Genomic DNA, 12,037 nt, shown 5'->3' on the forward strand with positions numbered 1-12,037 from the left:
TTCCATTGCCATTATTTTGAGGAACAACATACCACTCGGACCTGTCTGTTTGCTTCGGCAGCACACAGCGGCGGCCCCAGTGGCCTCTGCACCAAAAAACTGGCCTCCAAAACCCAGATTTATGATCCCGTTTCCTCTCTCAGTGTTGCAACCATCACCCGAATCCTGGCCTGCAAGGGGCTGGTAACTTAGAATGACCAAGTGTCACATGCTGCAAATCAATTATTTATCCGCCTGGCCCCAGCACACTGTGGATTCCTGCCAGCGCACTGCCTCTCCCTTCACAACGACCAGGAAGACTCAAACCACTCCTCCAGCGAGGCTCCACCTCATCAGGGAAGGTAGAGTGCTGGCTTAACAAAGCCCTACGTGCTCACCTGTCCACCTTTCCTAAGCTTGCTGAGGAATCCCTCTAAACATGACATGCTGACCTCCTCTAGATATTGCATGGCTGTAAAATAAAGTGGCCTCCATTGATTTCTGTACTGAACACTTGTTCTGTACTGAACACTTGCTCATATAGCCCCCAAGCGCCCATTCCACCCCTAGAGATTGGCAAGGCAGGGTTCATCCCATGACACCTTCCCTGTATAAGGTATAATCCTTCTGTCTAGCCTACCAAGGGACCATCAGAAGGAAAATCGCCCTGGGCATGTCCTGGTGGTAACATTTCATCTGTGGCTGCCGACTGTGGGCATGACCAGGTTCTAGCTGCCTGAAGGGGCCCTGCTGCTGTTATTTTCCCTGGAGGAGTTTCCCAGGCAGAATTGCTACAAGGAAACAGAACTGTGCATGAGGAAAAAATTTGGGAGGGTTGGTGGGAACCACCTGAATTTCAACATCCAATAATTTTGAAGAATACTCCCTCTACCCAATGTTGACCTTCTCTCAACAGTGCTGGATAAGTTAGAAAATCAGTGGTGGGTAAAAGGGCTGCCACAATCTGAAATGGGTCTATTACACTGTTCCAAGCCAAGCTCTCACAGGTACACTAAAGGGCTAAATTAATTGGCTCCAGCTTAAGATGCCACCAGAGCAAGGACAGTGGGGAGGGGTGGAGGGGGAAGAAGACAGCTTGGTGGCTCTGAAGTCAGGCCTGGAATCAGGTGCATATGAAAAAGAAATTAGGGAGGAATAAACCTGTTCTCTTTATGAAAAACCAGAGAAGCTGCCAGTTATTATCACGTGCTCCCATATTACCTATGGTGTATTTAATTGTCTGCCTTTAAAAAAAATCCATGCTTATACAATCTTATAGACCCTTTCGCCAACCTTAGAATTAAATCAGACACATGACCCACTTTCAACGGTTAATTTATCACCCCATGAATTGTATCTAAAAGTCAGAGGGGGAAATTGTGTCTGTTTTATTATTTCAAATTGAATTTTCCGAAAACTACAAATTACTTACTAAATTTTGGTCTAAACCAGTGGTTCTCAACTAGGGGTGATTGTGCCTCCCAGGGGACATTTGGCAATGCCAGGAGACATTTTTGGTTGTCGTACTGGGGGGTGGGGGATTATACAGGCATCTAGCAGGTAGAGGCCAGGGATGCCACTCAATATCCTACAGCGTACAGGACAGTCCCCCAAAACAAAGAGTGATCCCACCCAAAACGTCAATAGGGCCAAAGTAGAGAAACCCTGCTCTATATAAAGCCAAATTATGTTTGGCCTTGAACACACATTTTTGGCAGTTATCAAAGGGAGAAGACTCCACTTTCTTTGAAATCTATGGTGGGTTTACATATATGTTGACTAAGGACATATTTACTCCATTTCCACATAAATAAAACAGGCTCTCAGTCTCAATCTAGGGACATTAAAGAAATACTGTGACGATGGTGGGGGGAGGTACTGTGTGTTTTAAATGCAGATTTCATCAGTCTAAATGGATGGAAATTAATATCTCATAAAGTCAAGTGTTTATCTAGTTATGTTCCATTCAAAACCAAAATCAATACACTGTATCTTACTTAACCTGCAATTAGAGTTTAAAAAAAAAAACTAAAGGAAATGCCATTCTTTCTTATTTCTTGCTAGTCTCTACACACTTCTGAGCACAAGGCATTAAAAAACAAACAAGCAAACAAAAACCTCCCCCCTCCCTTTTTTAAGATTTTTCCAGTGCATAAAAAGCTTTCTGAATCATTCTGTTTTATTTCCTGTAGATTCAGTCATTCTTTAGTGTGCAAAACATCCAGCCCATTCTCTTGGTTATGCCTGCCTGGCTCTTCAAATGCCCTCAAACTCGGATGACGAATCACATACTTTGGGCCCACTGTGCCAATTAATAGTAAGCAAAAGAATTCCACACAGTCGAGACAGGACAGTCTGCCTGGTGTGTGTGTGGGAGAGGAGAAGGGAGTTCCTGCAGCCAACTGCTTTCAGAAGGTCTTAAGGACAGGTGCTGAGATTCGGTAAAATTCCTTTAGCTATGTGGCTCTGCAGTGCCCCTAGTTCAGGAATAGGCTTTGATCAGGAAAAACCTATGTTCCTAGAGTCAGCCTAGAGCTTCCAGGCTTAGCCACAAAGGAAAGAATGGCTGACAGCTACACCATTTCGACCCTTCCAGGCCACCGTCCCTTTCTCTGAATTAGAAGGCGAAAGTGGCCACACATACAAAGGCAACAACAACAAAAAACACCCCAACGCACCCAGTCTTTGCTGCCAGCGAAGCCTGAGTCTGCTGCTGAAAAAGAACAGTTGCTACACTGCAGCTGGAGAAGCTTTTCCAGGGAACTGGTAATACCCTGGCTGTTAATGAATTATTTTTCACCAGAATGTCGGCTTCTTCCTGTGCTCCAGTAAACAGTCTGCTTCTGGCATGGGAAACAAAACCAGCTCCTTCCGAGGAGTCCGAGGAGGTCAGCCAAGGGTCCCCTGTGGGGGCAGCCCCTCAGGAGCCAGAGCCACAGGCGCCTGACCTATAAATCACCACAGTCCCAAGTTCATTATTCTATCCCTTTGCATCTATTCATGGCATACCCAGCGCCTAGGGAGGAGCCCAGAAATGCCCAGCCATGGCTGTAACGATACCACAGTGCCAGCTGAAATCCTTCCCCCCAGCCTCTGGAAACTTCCTTTGGTCAGGTTTCCTCGTCTACAGCACCTTGGGTATGTGAAATTGGGCTTTCTTTCTCCCTCACAGAACTTGTATTTATTTCATTGCTCTCGTTTTCATCAAAGTCACCTGATGCCAGGCTGTTGTGGCTACAGAGTCAGCCGAAGCTTGCTATCTACATTTATGCCCCTGACACACTGTAAAGTGCTACAAGGCGATGCCATGTGGATAGTTTGCTCTAGAGCAGTGCTGTCCAATAGAAATAGACATGTAAGTCACAGTCTCTAGCAGCCACATTAAAAAAAGTGAAATTCATTTTAATCCAATATTTATTTAGCCCAATATATTCAAAACATTATCATTTTACCATGTAATCAATAAAAAAGTAATAATGAGTTTTTTTTTAAAGCAAGCCAGTGTACATTTTATACTTATATTATTGTTGTTGTTGGGTACCATTGAGTCCATTCCGACTCACAGCAACCCCGTGTGACAGAGCAGAACTGCCCCATAAGGTTTTCTAGGCTATAATCTTTATGGGAGCAGATCGCCCAGTCTTCCTCCTGCAGAGCCACTGGGTGTGTTCAAACCACCAACCTTTCGGTTAGCAGCCAGTGCTTAACCATTGTGCCACATCTTAATCTGGACTAGCCACATTTCAAGCACCCAATAGCTACCTGTGTCCAGTGCCTACTGTATTGGACAGTGCAGATATAGAACATTACCATCATCATAGAAAGTTCTATTAGGCAGTACTGTACTGAAAGACCAAAAAAGCTTTTGGGAAGAGGAGTGATAGGTATAACTCAGCAGAGGCATACCTAAAGTATGGCATGTTCCCTGGGAGCCACTGGTGGGGGGGCGCCACCGAGCAGTTTCTTTTAACCCAGTATGACCCAACATCCTTCCTCAAGCACGGTAGACACAGAGGCATTGGAGGGGGGCACAAAGGGGTGCACTTGCCCCCAGCTGCAATTTGAAGGAGGCATCAGACGAGGCGCGGAATGACCAGGCGAGGCGCAGAATGACGTTCCGAGGCACCACAAATATAAAGGCGCCTGATTGAGGCAGCTGGACAAGAGGGAGACAGTGTTTCTGCTGACACGTCGCCATCAAGTTCTATTCTTCTTGAAATTGAGGGGGGGACGCGATATAGAGATTACCCCTGGGTGTTCGAATGGGAGGGCACAATTTAGAGACTGCCCCTGGGTGCTCAAATTGTGGGGGCACGCAACTTAGAGACTGCCCCTGGGTGCTCATTACCCTCGCTGTGCCCCTGCAGGGGTGCAACTTCAGTGCTTGCCATAGGCGCTATTCTCCATAGCTATGCCTCTGGGTGTGAGCAAGATGTGTTCCCAAATTCTGTAATAGAATTATTGGAATTAATAATTCCAGCAGAAAAAGAAATTGGAATGTTCTAGGAGCCTTTAGTAGAGATTAAAATGGTGTGTGTGTGTGTGTGCGTGCGTGCGTGCGTGTGTGTGTGTAAGGCCCAGAGACCACGCCTAACCCAGAGACCACGCCTAACCTTGTGGGTAATGGAAACACCAGTGAGTATCATTACTACTCAAGGCATCTGTTCATTGAGCTGCCTCCATCTTAGCTGTTCTCAGTTCTCAGGGCAGGGGCTGGGCCAGAGGATCACCAAAGTCACGTACCTTCCTTCAATAACAATTCTGGGTTTGCAATCTAATTTGCTGAAGCAGATACAGAAATATGATCAAATTACGTGCGCCTGGGTCTGTGCGTGCATGTGTGTTCATGTGTGTGTGTGTTTGGCTGGAGAGAGAAGGACGGTTGTGTGTGAAATTCACAAGCACTAACGTGGCCACCAAGACCACCTCCTCACCGGCTGCCATCAGAGCATGAGGGAGCTGGAGACTCCAGAGGCTCATCAAGAATTGTTAGCCACAAACGAGGGGCCTTGAGTCCTGAAAGAAGGAGATGCTGGGAACCCCAGCAGCTGATCAGGGGGGAGGGAGAAGTGGTAATCAGAGGCATTCTCCAAAGACAAGTGCTGCCAACTTTAAAGCAAGGATGTCACCCTGATCCCCAAATCAAGCATAATTCAGAATTCCACACAGGCTTTTGTGCATGGGAAAATGCAATTAGCCATCTTTCCCCTCCTGGAGAGCCTCTTTCTCTCAGGTCCCCACATATTCTGATTAGGGAGGCAGCCAAGTCAGAAACACCAGGATTTGGACCCTGGCTCCACCGGTAGCTCCAAAATTTCTAGAGGGTTAAAGGCCACCATCTGGGCTAAGGCACTTGGGTTGACAATTCATTTGCACAGCAAGTCCCCACCTAATTTTGCTTTTGAGTGTTTATTTATTTGAGATGGTTGAGCCAAAAACACCTCACCCACTCCTTGGTCCCACCATGGACCTCTGGCTCATTACTTAACCTGTCTGAGCCTCAGTTTCCTCATCTACAAGATGGGAATGATATTGTCCATCTCACAGGGATGTTCTAAGGATTAAATCAGGGCTTGTCAGCATGGAGCCCTGGTGGTGCAGTGGTTAAGAGCTTGGATGCCAACCTAAGGGTGGGCAGTTTGAATCCACCAGCTGCTCCCTGAAAACCCTGCGGAAGAGTTCTACTCTGTCCTATAGGGTCACTATGAGTTGGAGTTGATTGACAGCAATGGGTTTGGTTTTTGGGTTTTTGTCAGCATGGAACCACCAAGGACTAGAACTGGAGCATGAAACCAGGAACTTTGAGTCTCCAACCAAACATACCAATCTCTGAATTTCTCTCTGCCAGGTCTTCCCAGCAATGATTTATATAGCTCCCTCCCCACCACCCTTCACACCACCAGCCACATTATTTAGTCACTCATTGATTAAGCAACAGTTGGGTGTTGGGGATTCTGAGATGAAAAGGCACAATTTTTTCATCTTAAATAGTTAGGGACCTTCTTGGATCTATCTACTTAGCATACAAGCATGTACCATGGGTAAGTGGGCTAGCTCACAGGTGGGTACCATATTTTATGAATGGATAGGGGCTGAGAACTCTGACCAGTGGGAGAAATAAATAAGGAACTTAGGGGAGGGACCGAGGGACATGTTGCCCCCTTTAAATCATAACCACCAAAGTCGGAAATCTGACACATGACTGGAAATTTCTCAGAGCCTCAGTTTCCTTATCTGTAAACAAATGCCTCAATCACAGGGAAGCTGTGAAGGTTTCCCACGTGTGAAATGCCTGGCAACAACTACCCTCCCCTCCCAAATCTAGGGTTTGGGGAGGAGCCAGAAATAGGCACTTGTTATTTTCTTCTTGTAGTTTCAGCACACGCTGTATGCTGTATGTGGAGATCTTTCTTCTCCATCCCGGGTCAAATGGATTAGAGGAGGCCGGTCCTGTCTTTAGCTGTCAGGTGATTAGACCGAGGGTTCTCTGTCCTCTGGCACTACAGCACTCCCAGCAACACCTTCCAGCTTTTTCTCTCTTGCATTTCAGATGGCCCTGTCTCGATGGCTCTGTTTTCCAGGTTCCTTTATTTATTTGTTTATTTTACAGTTCTTGCCCAACTCCTCACCACCACGTTCTTACACTGGGAACTGGCATCACCTGGAAAATGGTTTGCTCATTTGCTCCTGAGATGGGCAGGTGTTTCTGGGCCAAACTGCACTCCTGGAAGGCCAGGGCTTCTTTGCATATATAAAGGAACCCCTGAGTAGTTAAAAGGTCCCGTGAGCTAGTGCCAAAGCAGCTAGCACCCCAAGTTCCAGTCTGGCTTGGGTGACAGTGCCTGAGGAGCCTCGGTGATGCCCCTAGTGGGCATCTGTCAGGAGGGAGAAGCCCAATCCCAGGATACTCTGTGTGTGTGTGTGTGTCTGTGGTGTATAAGGGTGGGTAGCTTCTCTTTGAGTTTCTCAGAGGCAGAGAAACTGGGCTGACTCTGTGCCTCCAAGCCCAATCCTGGCTTCTGAAAGTGGTAGAGCTCCCCGTGATCACATTCGAGAAGACGTGGAGGAAAGAAACCCAACGGGTGGGAGCACAACACTGCTCTGGTCAGCGGCTCCCCGCCCACTAGCCTCGCAAGTGTCCGCTGCCATGCCACCACCCCTCTCCTGTAACAAAGGCACATTCACGCTACATTTTCAAAGTTATCAGAAGTCTCTTGGTCAATTAGCAAATAATTCTGATGACTCAAAAGGCGAAAGAAAGACATGTAGAAAACAGTGGGCAAGACTCCCTGAGAAAAGCAGAGAAAACCTTGCCCAATTCTAAGCGAAGTGACGAATTATTTTCTCCCTGCTGGCTGCTTTTCTCTCAGTTCTAAAGAGAAGCTTTCAAGAACCAGCTAAATAAAGGGATCACACCAGAGGACGCGAGATAATGCTAAATCAACAGAAACAAAGAACCCAAACGAAACAGAGTGAGCCATGAGAATACGCGGCTATCAAAACTTTGTTTGGCCGTATCTATTTATCATCGCTGCACACCCGGGCTCTGCGGAATATCATTCTGTTGATGTCACTTATCCTCAGCAAAATATTTACACATCCTTCAAAACGCCAGATGAGGGGGGCCAGCCGCGCACTGCCGCAAGCCGCCCTGCCAGCCCCATCGCCCAGTTGTGGGCAGAGCAGAAAATGGGGGCCCCAGGCGGGCAGTTCGAGCGGGGACAGGTAAGAGCCACCAACAGTTCCCGGAGCGCGGCCACCCAGGCGCTGCGCCCTACCCTGCCCACCTCTCCCCTACCTGCCTCTGCAAGCAGCAGCCACCTCCCCGATATAGTGTCCGCGCCTCCTCCTCCTCCCCCTGCCTTTCTCATTGATTAAGTTCTCAAACCATTGTTGAAGCCGGGTGGCTTCTCCCTGCAAAACTGGGCTAAATTCATTACGCTTGCCCCTGCCACAAAAGAAATATTCATAAAAGTTTGGCAGGCAGAAAGGGAGGCTGACTGCGTGCCATGGGGTGGGTGACAATTCTCTCTGCCAAAGCCACCTTCTTCCTCCTGGCCCCATCCCTCTCGCCATCCATCCGTCGTACCCCAAACCTACTCCAGGGACTTCTGAGACGGAAACACAAAGCAGCAGCTGTTTGGCAACATTTCTGCCCCTCGCCAGCAACTGTGATGGGATGCCATTTCCCCACCCAGGCGGAGCTTCCCCGGAACAATAGTCGGGCTTGAAACGGCAAACAAGCAAACACTCAGAGCACAACCCCAACCCCGAAACAGCCACCGCGGGAAGCAGCCGTGAACTCGCCGCGCGGGCAAAGGCACCGCCGAGACGCTCGCAAAAACGCAGCGACAACGCCGCTCAGTGCCTAACATGGCAGAAAGCCCGAGCCGACGCGGCCACCCGGGCTGGGCACCGGACGCGGGCCCCCGGGCGCCGGCGCGCACTCACCCGGCTCCGGGGGGCTGCGGGGCTGGCCGCGCTGCACAAAGACGAGCCCAGCGCGATCTGGCAAAAGCCAACTTTCCACCCGGCTCGCCAGGGCCGCCAGATACGTCAACAGGATCCATCTTTCGAAGGGCCTGGAAGGCGCCGGGTGCGCCGGGCCGGGTGCGGTGGCCGCGCGGGTGGAGGCGCGACCCACTCCGGGCCCCTGCCGGCTGGCCCGCCCGCGCCCCCTCCCCTGTCCGCCCGGCCAGCGCGCGGCGCCCGAACCGGGGTCGGAGCGGGCCCGGGCTTCTGCGGTGGCGCTCGGCCCGCGTCCCGCCCCGCCGGCCCGGCGCTGGCCCGGCCGCGTCCTGCCCCCGAGCAGGCCCCTCCCCGGCCGGGCCGCGGGCGCGCCCAGCCCCGTTTGCACCCCGCCGCCGCTGGCAGGTCCGGCCGGAGGGCGGGGAGCCTGACCCGCGCGGGGGCGCCGCGGCCGCTACCTCGATCGCGGCCGCCGCCTCCAGGAAGCCGCGGGCTGGTCGCGGGTGCCGGAGCTCTCGGGACTGGCCTCGCCACCGCCCGCCTGAAGGGGGTGCGCCGGGCTGGGAGCCGCCGTCGCCGCTGTCACAGAGCCGCTGTCTTCGCCGCCGCCGCCGCCGATGGTGCGTGAGTGTGTGTGCGCTGTGTCCGAGCGAGTGTGTGCTGCGTGCGGCGCCTGGCCTTTACTATATACACGAGGGGTGGGAGGAGCGGGGAAGGGGAGGGCTTGGGGAGGCGGCGGCGGAGGGGGAGTCGAGGGGGGCGAAAGGGTACCCGAGGAGGCGGTGGCGGAGGAGGGACAGGTGATCTCGCCCACGGCGAGGGCGTGGCAGTGGGCGGCGCGAGATGGCAGGGGGAAGGGGCACCCGGGGAGGGCCGGCGGAGCGGGGACCCTGCTGCCTCCTGGCCGGCTGGGACCCATACCAGTCCTCAGGATGGTGAAGAGAGAGGGACAGACCCCAGGAGGAGAAAAGTGGCTGGCTGGTGACCGTGGGAGAGGTGGGGAGGGCCGGGCGAGCCACCTAAAATTCCAATTGTGAGCCAGGGCGAATATGCTTCACACAAAATGTGAGATTATTAAAAGCAAAATTGGTCCGGGGACGTAATCTCATTTCCTCATACTTGCCCGAGAGGTGATTCGTTTATTAATCTGATTAGCATTTGTTAAGCACCTAATGTTTGCCAGACATTGGACTAAGAACTGGAGTTACGGAGCTGATGGATAGATGGTTGCTGACCAGTAGGTAAATAATAGGTATAAGTAGTACTATTGATCATTCTAAAATTAAAAAAAAAAAAAAACCTGAATTCTGAAAATGTTTTAAGAAAGCAGAGGATGCAACTACATTGATTTAACTGACCTCTAAAGATGTAAAGGTTTTTTTCTATTAATCAAAACAGGATGAAGATATTCCAGAGAGCAGGCAGAACAGAAATTACTTTAATCCAAGCAGAGAGCGGTAGGAATCCAGCTGCCTGTTTCAGACCCCAAGTCCCAACACTGTGCTAAGGAACCGTGACTCCCCTTTTGTGAGATATATCAACAGCAGCCTGTCTACTTTAATTAGTATGGGAACCCAAACTTGCGTTTGAAAAGTTGGATCCTCACCAGGATGTGTTGTATAGCATGGCAGGAAGCAGGGCTGGTATGACTTTCCTGGGAACTTTTGCCTTTGTGGGTCCCTTCCTCCACACACGTGCACACACACACATACACACACACACACATAAGTAAATAAAAATGACATTTTACAACTGCATTGATACAAATATATTAATATTGCATGTTAAAATATTTTCTCTGACCTAAAAGGTCTTTTTTTTTTCTTCTGATTTTAAGAAATTAAAACTTTTCCATGGGCCCCTGAAAGTACTGTGGGCCCAGGCACTGTGCCACCTGTGCCTCATGGAGAAGGTGGCCCTGGTAGTACCATTCCTTGATACTGAACTTCCTCTTATGAAAAAGAAAAGTTAAATTAAAAAGCATCCAATTTACACTGGGGCAGAAAGACTGACAATGAAAGAATGGATACCAATGAATACCAACAGAAAGTACCAGTTCTTACTTGTCTCAGTCAGGTTCTTGGGGTTTTAAATCAGCCTCGAGTAATTAATGATACCTGTGGACATATTTATCTATGAATATGTCTTCAACCACTTTAGTAACCAAAGACTTCTTCTGTAGGTCTCAGAACTGTTCTGAGTGCTTGGATCAGGTCTGTGAGGTCTTGGTTGCCAAGGTTGCCAGGACCTCTCCCAAATATAACTAAAGACACAGCTGGGCAATTATAATTGGGCAAGTTCATGGATGAAAGAGCCATAAAGGTTTTGTGTGTGTTGAGGGGGTCTGTGTGTATAAGGTAGGGATTGATATCCTGGGAGGCAATTACTGGCCTCTTTCTTTTGTTGGCCTCATCACAACCCTGGGTTAATGTTTGATCCTCTCTGGCAGTCGTGAGTCATATTTGCCGCTCTTTCAGGTGCTTATGTTTTAGGGAAAGGTGACATTGATTCAGATTAATGCAAAATAAACAGACATCATGGCCACCATTCCCAAAGAAACATACAGTGGCACCTTTCTGTATGTTCAGTGTAGCTGCCCTTGCACAGGAAAGGAGAAAAGGAGACGTCCTTAAGGGCAGGTCTGGAATGTGTGTGTGTGTGTGTGTGAGAGAGAGAGGAAGAGAGAGAGAAAGAGGGAGAGATAGGATGTAGGGAGTGCTTTGGGACTGAAATAGGACATTAATATGGAAGAACTATGTTCACACCGTTAAAGGGATGCCCAAGGAAAAGAGGGAATAAAGGACATGCCCAAACAGCAGGAAAGAACAACAAAAATCTGTCAGGGTTGGTCAGGGTAATTTTTCAAATCTGCAATTCTAAAATTGGGTGATTTTAAGTAACCAAAAAAACTAAACCTGTTGCCCTCAAGTCACTTTCAACTCACAGTGACCCTGTAGGACAGAGTAGAGCTTCCCCATAGGGTTTCTTAGGCTGTAATCTTTTCAGAAGCAGATTGCCAGGTCTTTCTCTGGCCGAGCAGCTGGTGGGTTTGAACCACCAACCTTTTGGTTAGCAGCTGAGTGCTTAACCACGGTGCCACCAGGGCTTTTTGATTTTAAGTAAGGACCCCCAAATCTTTCCATCTCAGATCTGATTTTTTTTTTTAAATCTAAATCTTGCTTCTCTTATAGTGTCTCATAATCTAGTTTTCATGTACTGGCCAGATAAGGGATTCATTTATTTATCCAATAAACATTTAGTAAACACCTACTGTGTGCAAGTTGGTGTCTCTGAGTGGCACGAATGGTTAAGTGCTCAGCTGCTAACCAAAAGATTGGCAGTTCAAGTCTACCTAGAGATGCCTCAGAAGAAAGGCCTGGCCACCTACTTCTGAAAACTTAGCCATTGAAAACCCTATGGAGCACAGTTCTATTCTGACACAAATGGGGTTGCCACGAGTTAAAATTGAGTCCATGGCAACTGGTGGTGGTTGCAGTATGCCAGTCACTGAGCTAAGGACTAAGGTTAGAGAGATGGTTAATATATGGTTGCTGACCCCAAGGAGTTCATAGACCAGTAAATAAACAGC

General features: G+C 49.2%; 1 protein-coding gene across 1 annotated transcript in view; it reads right to left on the bottom strand.

Annotated features, from left to right (window-relative positions):
* The window catches only part of RAI2 (retinoic acid induced 2), a 79,166-nt gene extending 70,602 nt beyond the window's left edge, over positions 1-8,564 (bottom strand). The window contains exon 1 of the mRNA XM_064277643.1: positions 8,431-8,564. The gene's annotated coding sequence lies outside the window, so the exon portion shown is untranslated. The remainder of the gene's footprint in view (positions 1-8,430) is intronic.
* Positions 8,565-12,037: the final 3,473 nt, after the last annotated feature.

Source organism: Loxodonta africana, chromosome X (assembly GCF_030014295.1).
Source record: "Loxodonta africana isolate mLoxAfr1 chromosome X, mLoxAfr1.hap2, whole genome shotgun sequence".
NCBI classification, from domain to species: domain Eukaryota; kingdom Metazoa; phylum Chordata; class Mammalia; order Proboscidea; family Elephantidae; genus Loxodonta; species Loxodonta africana.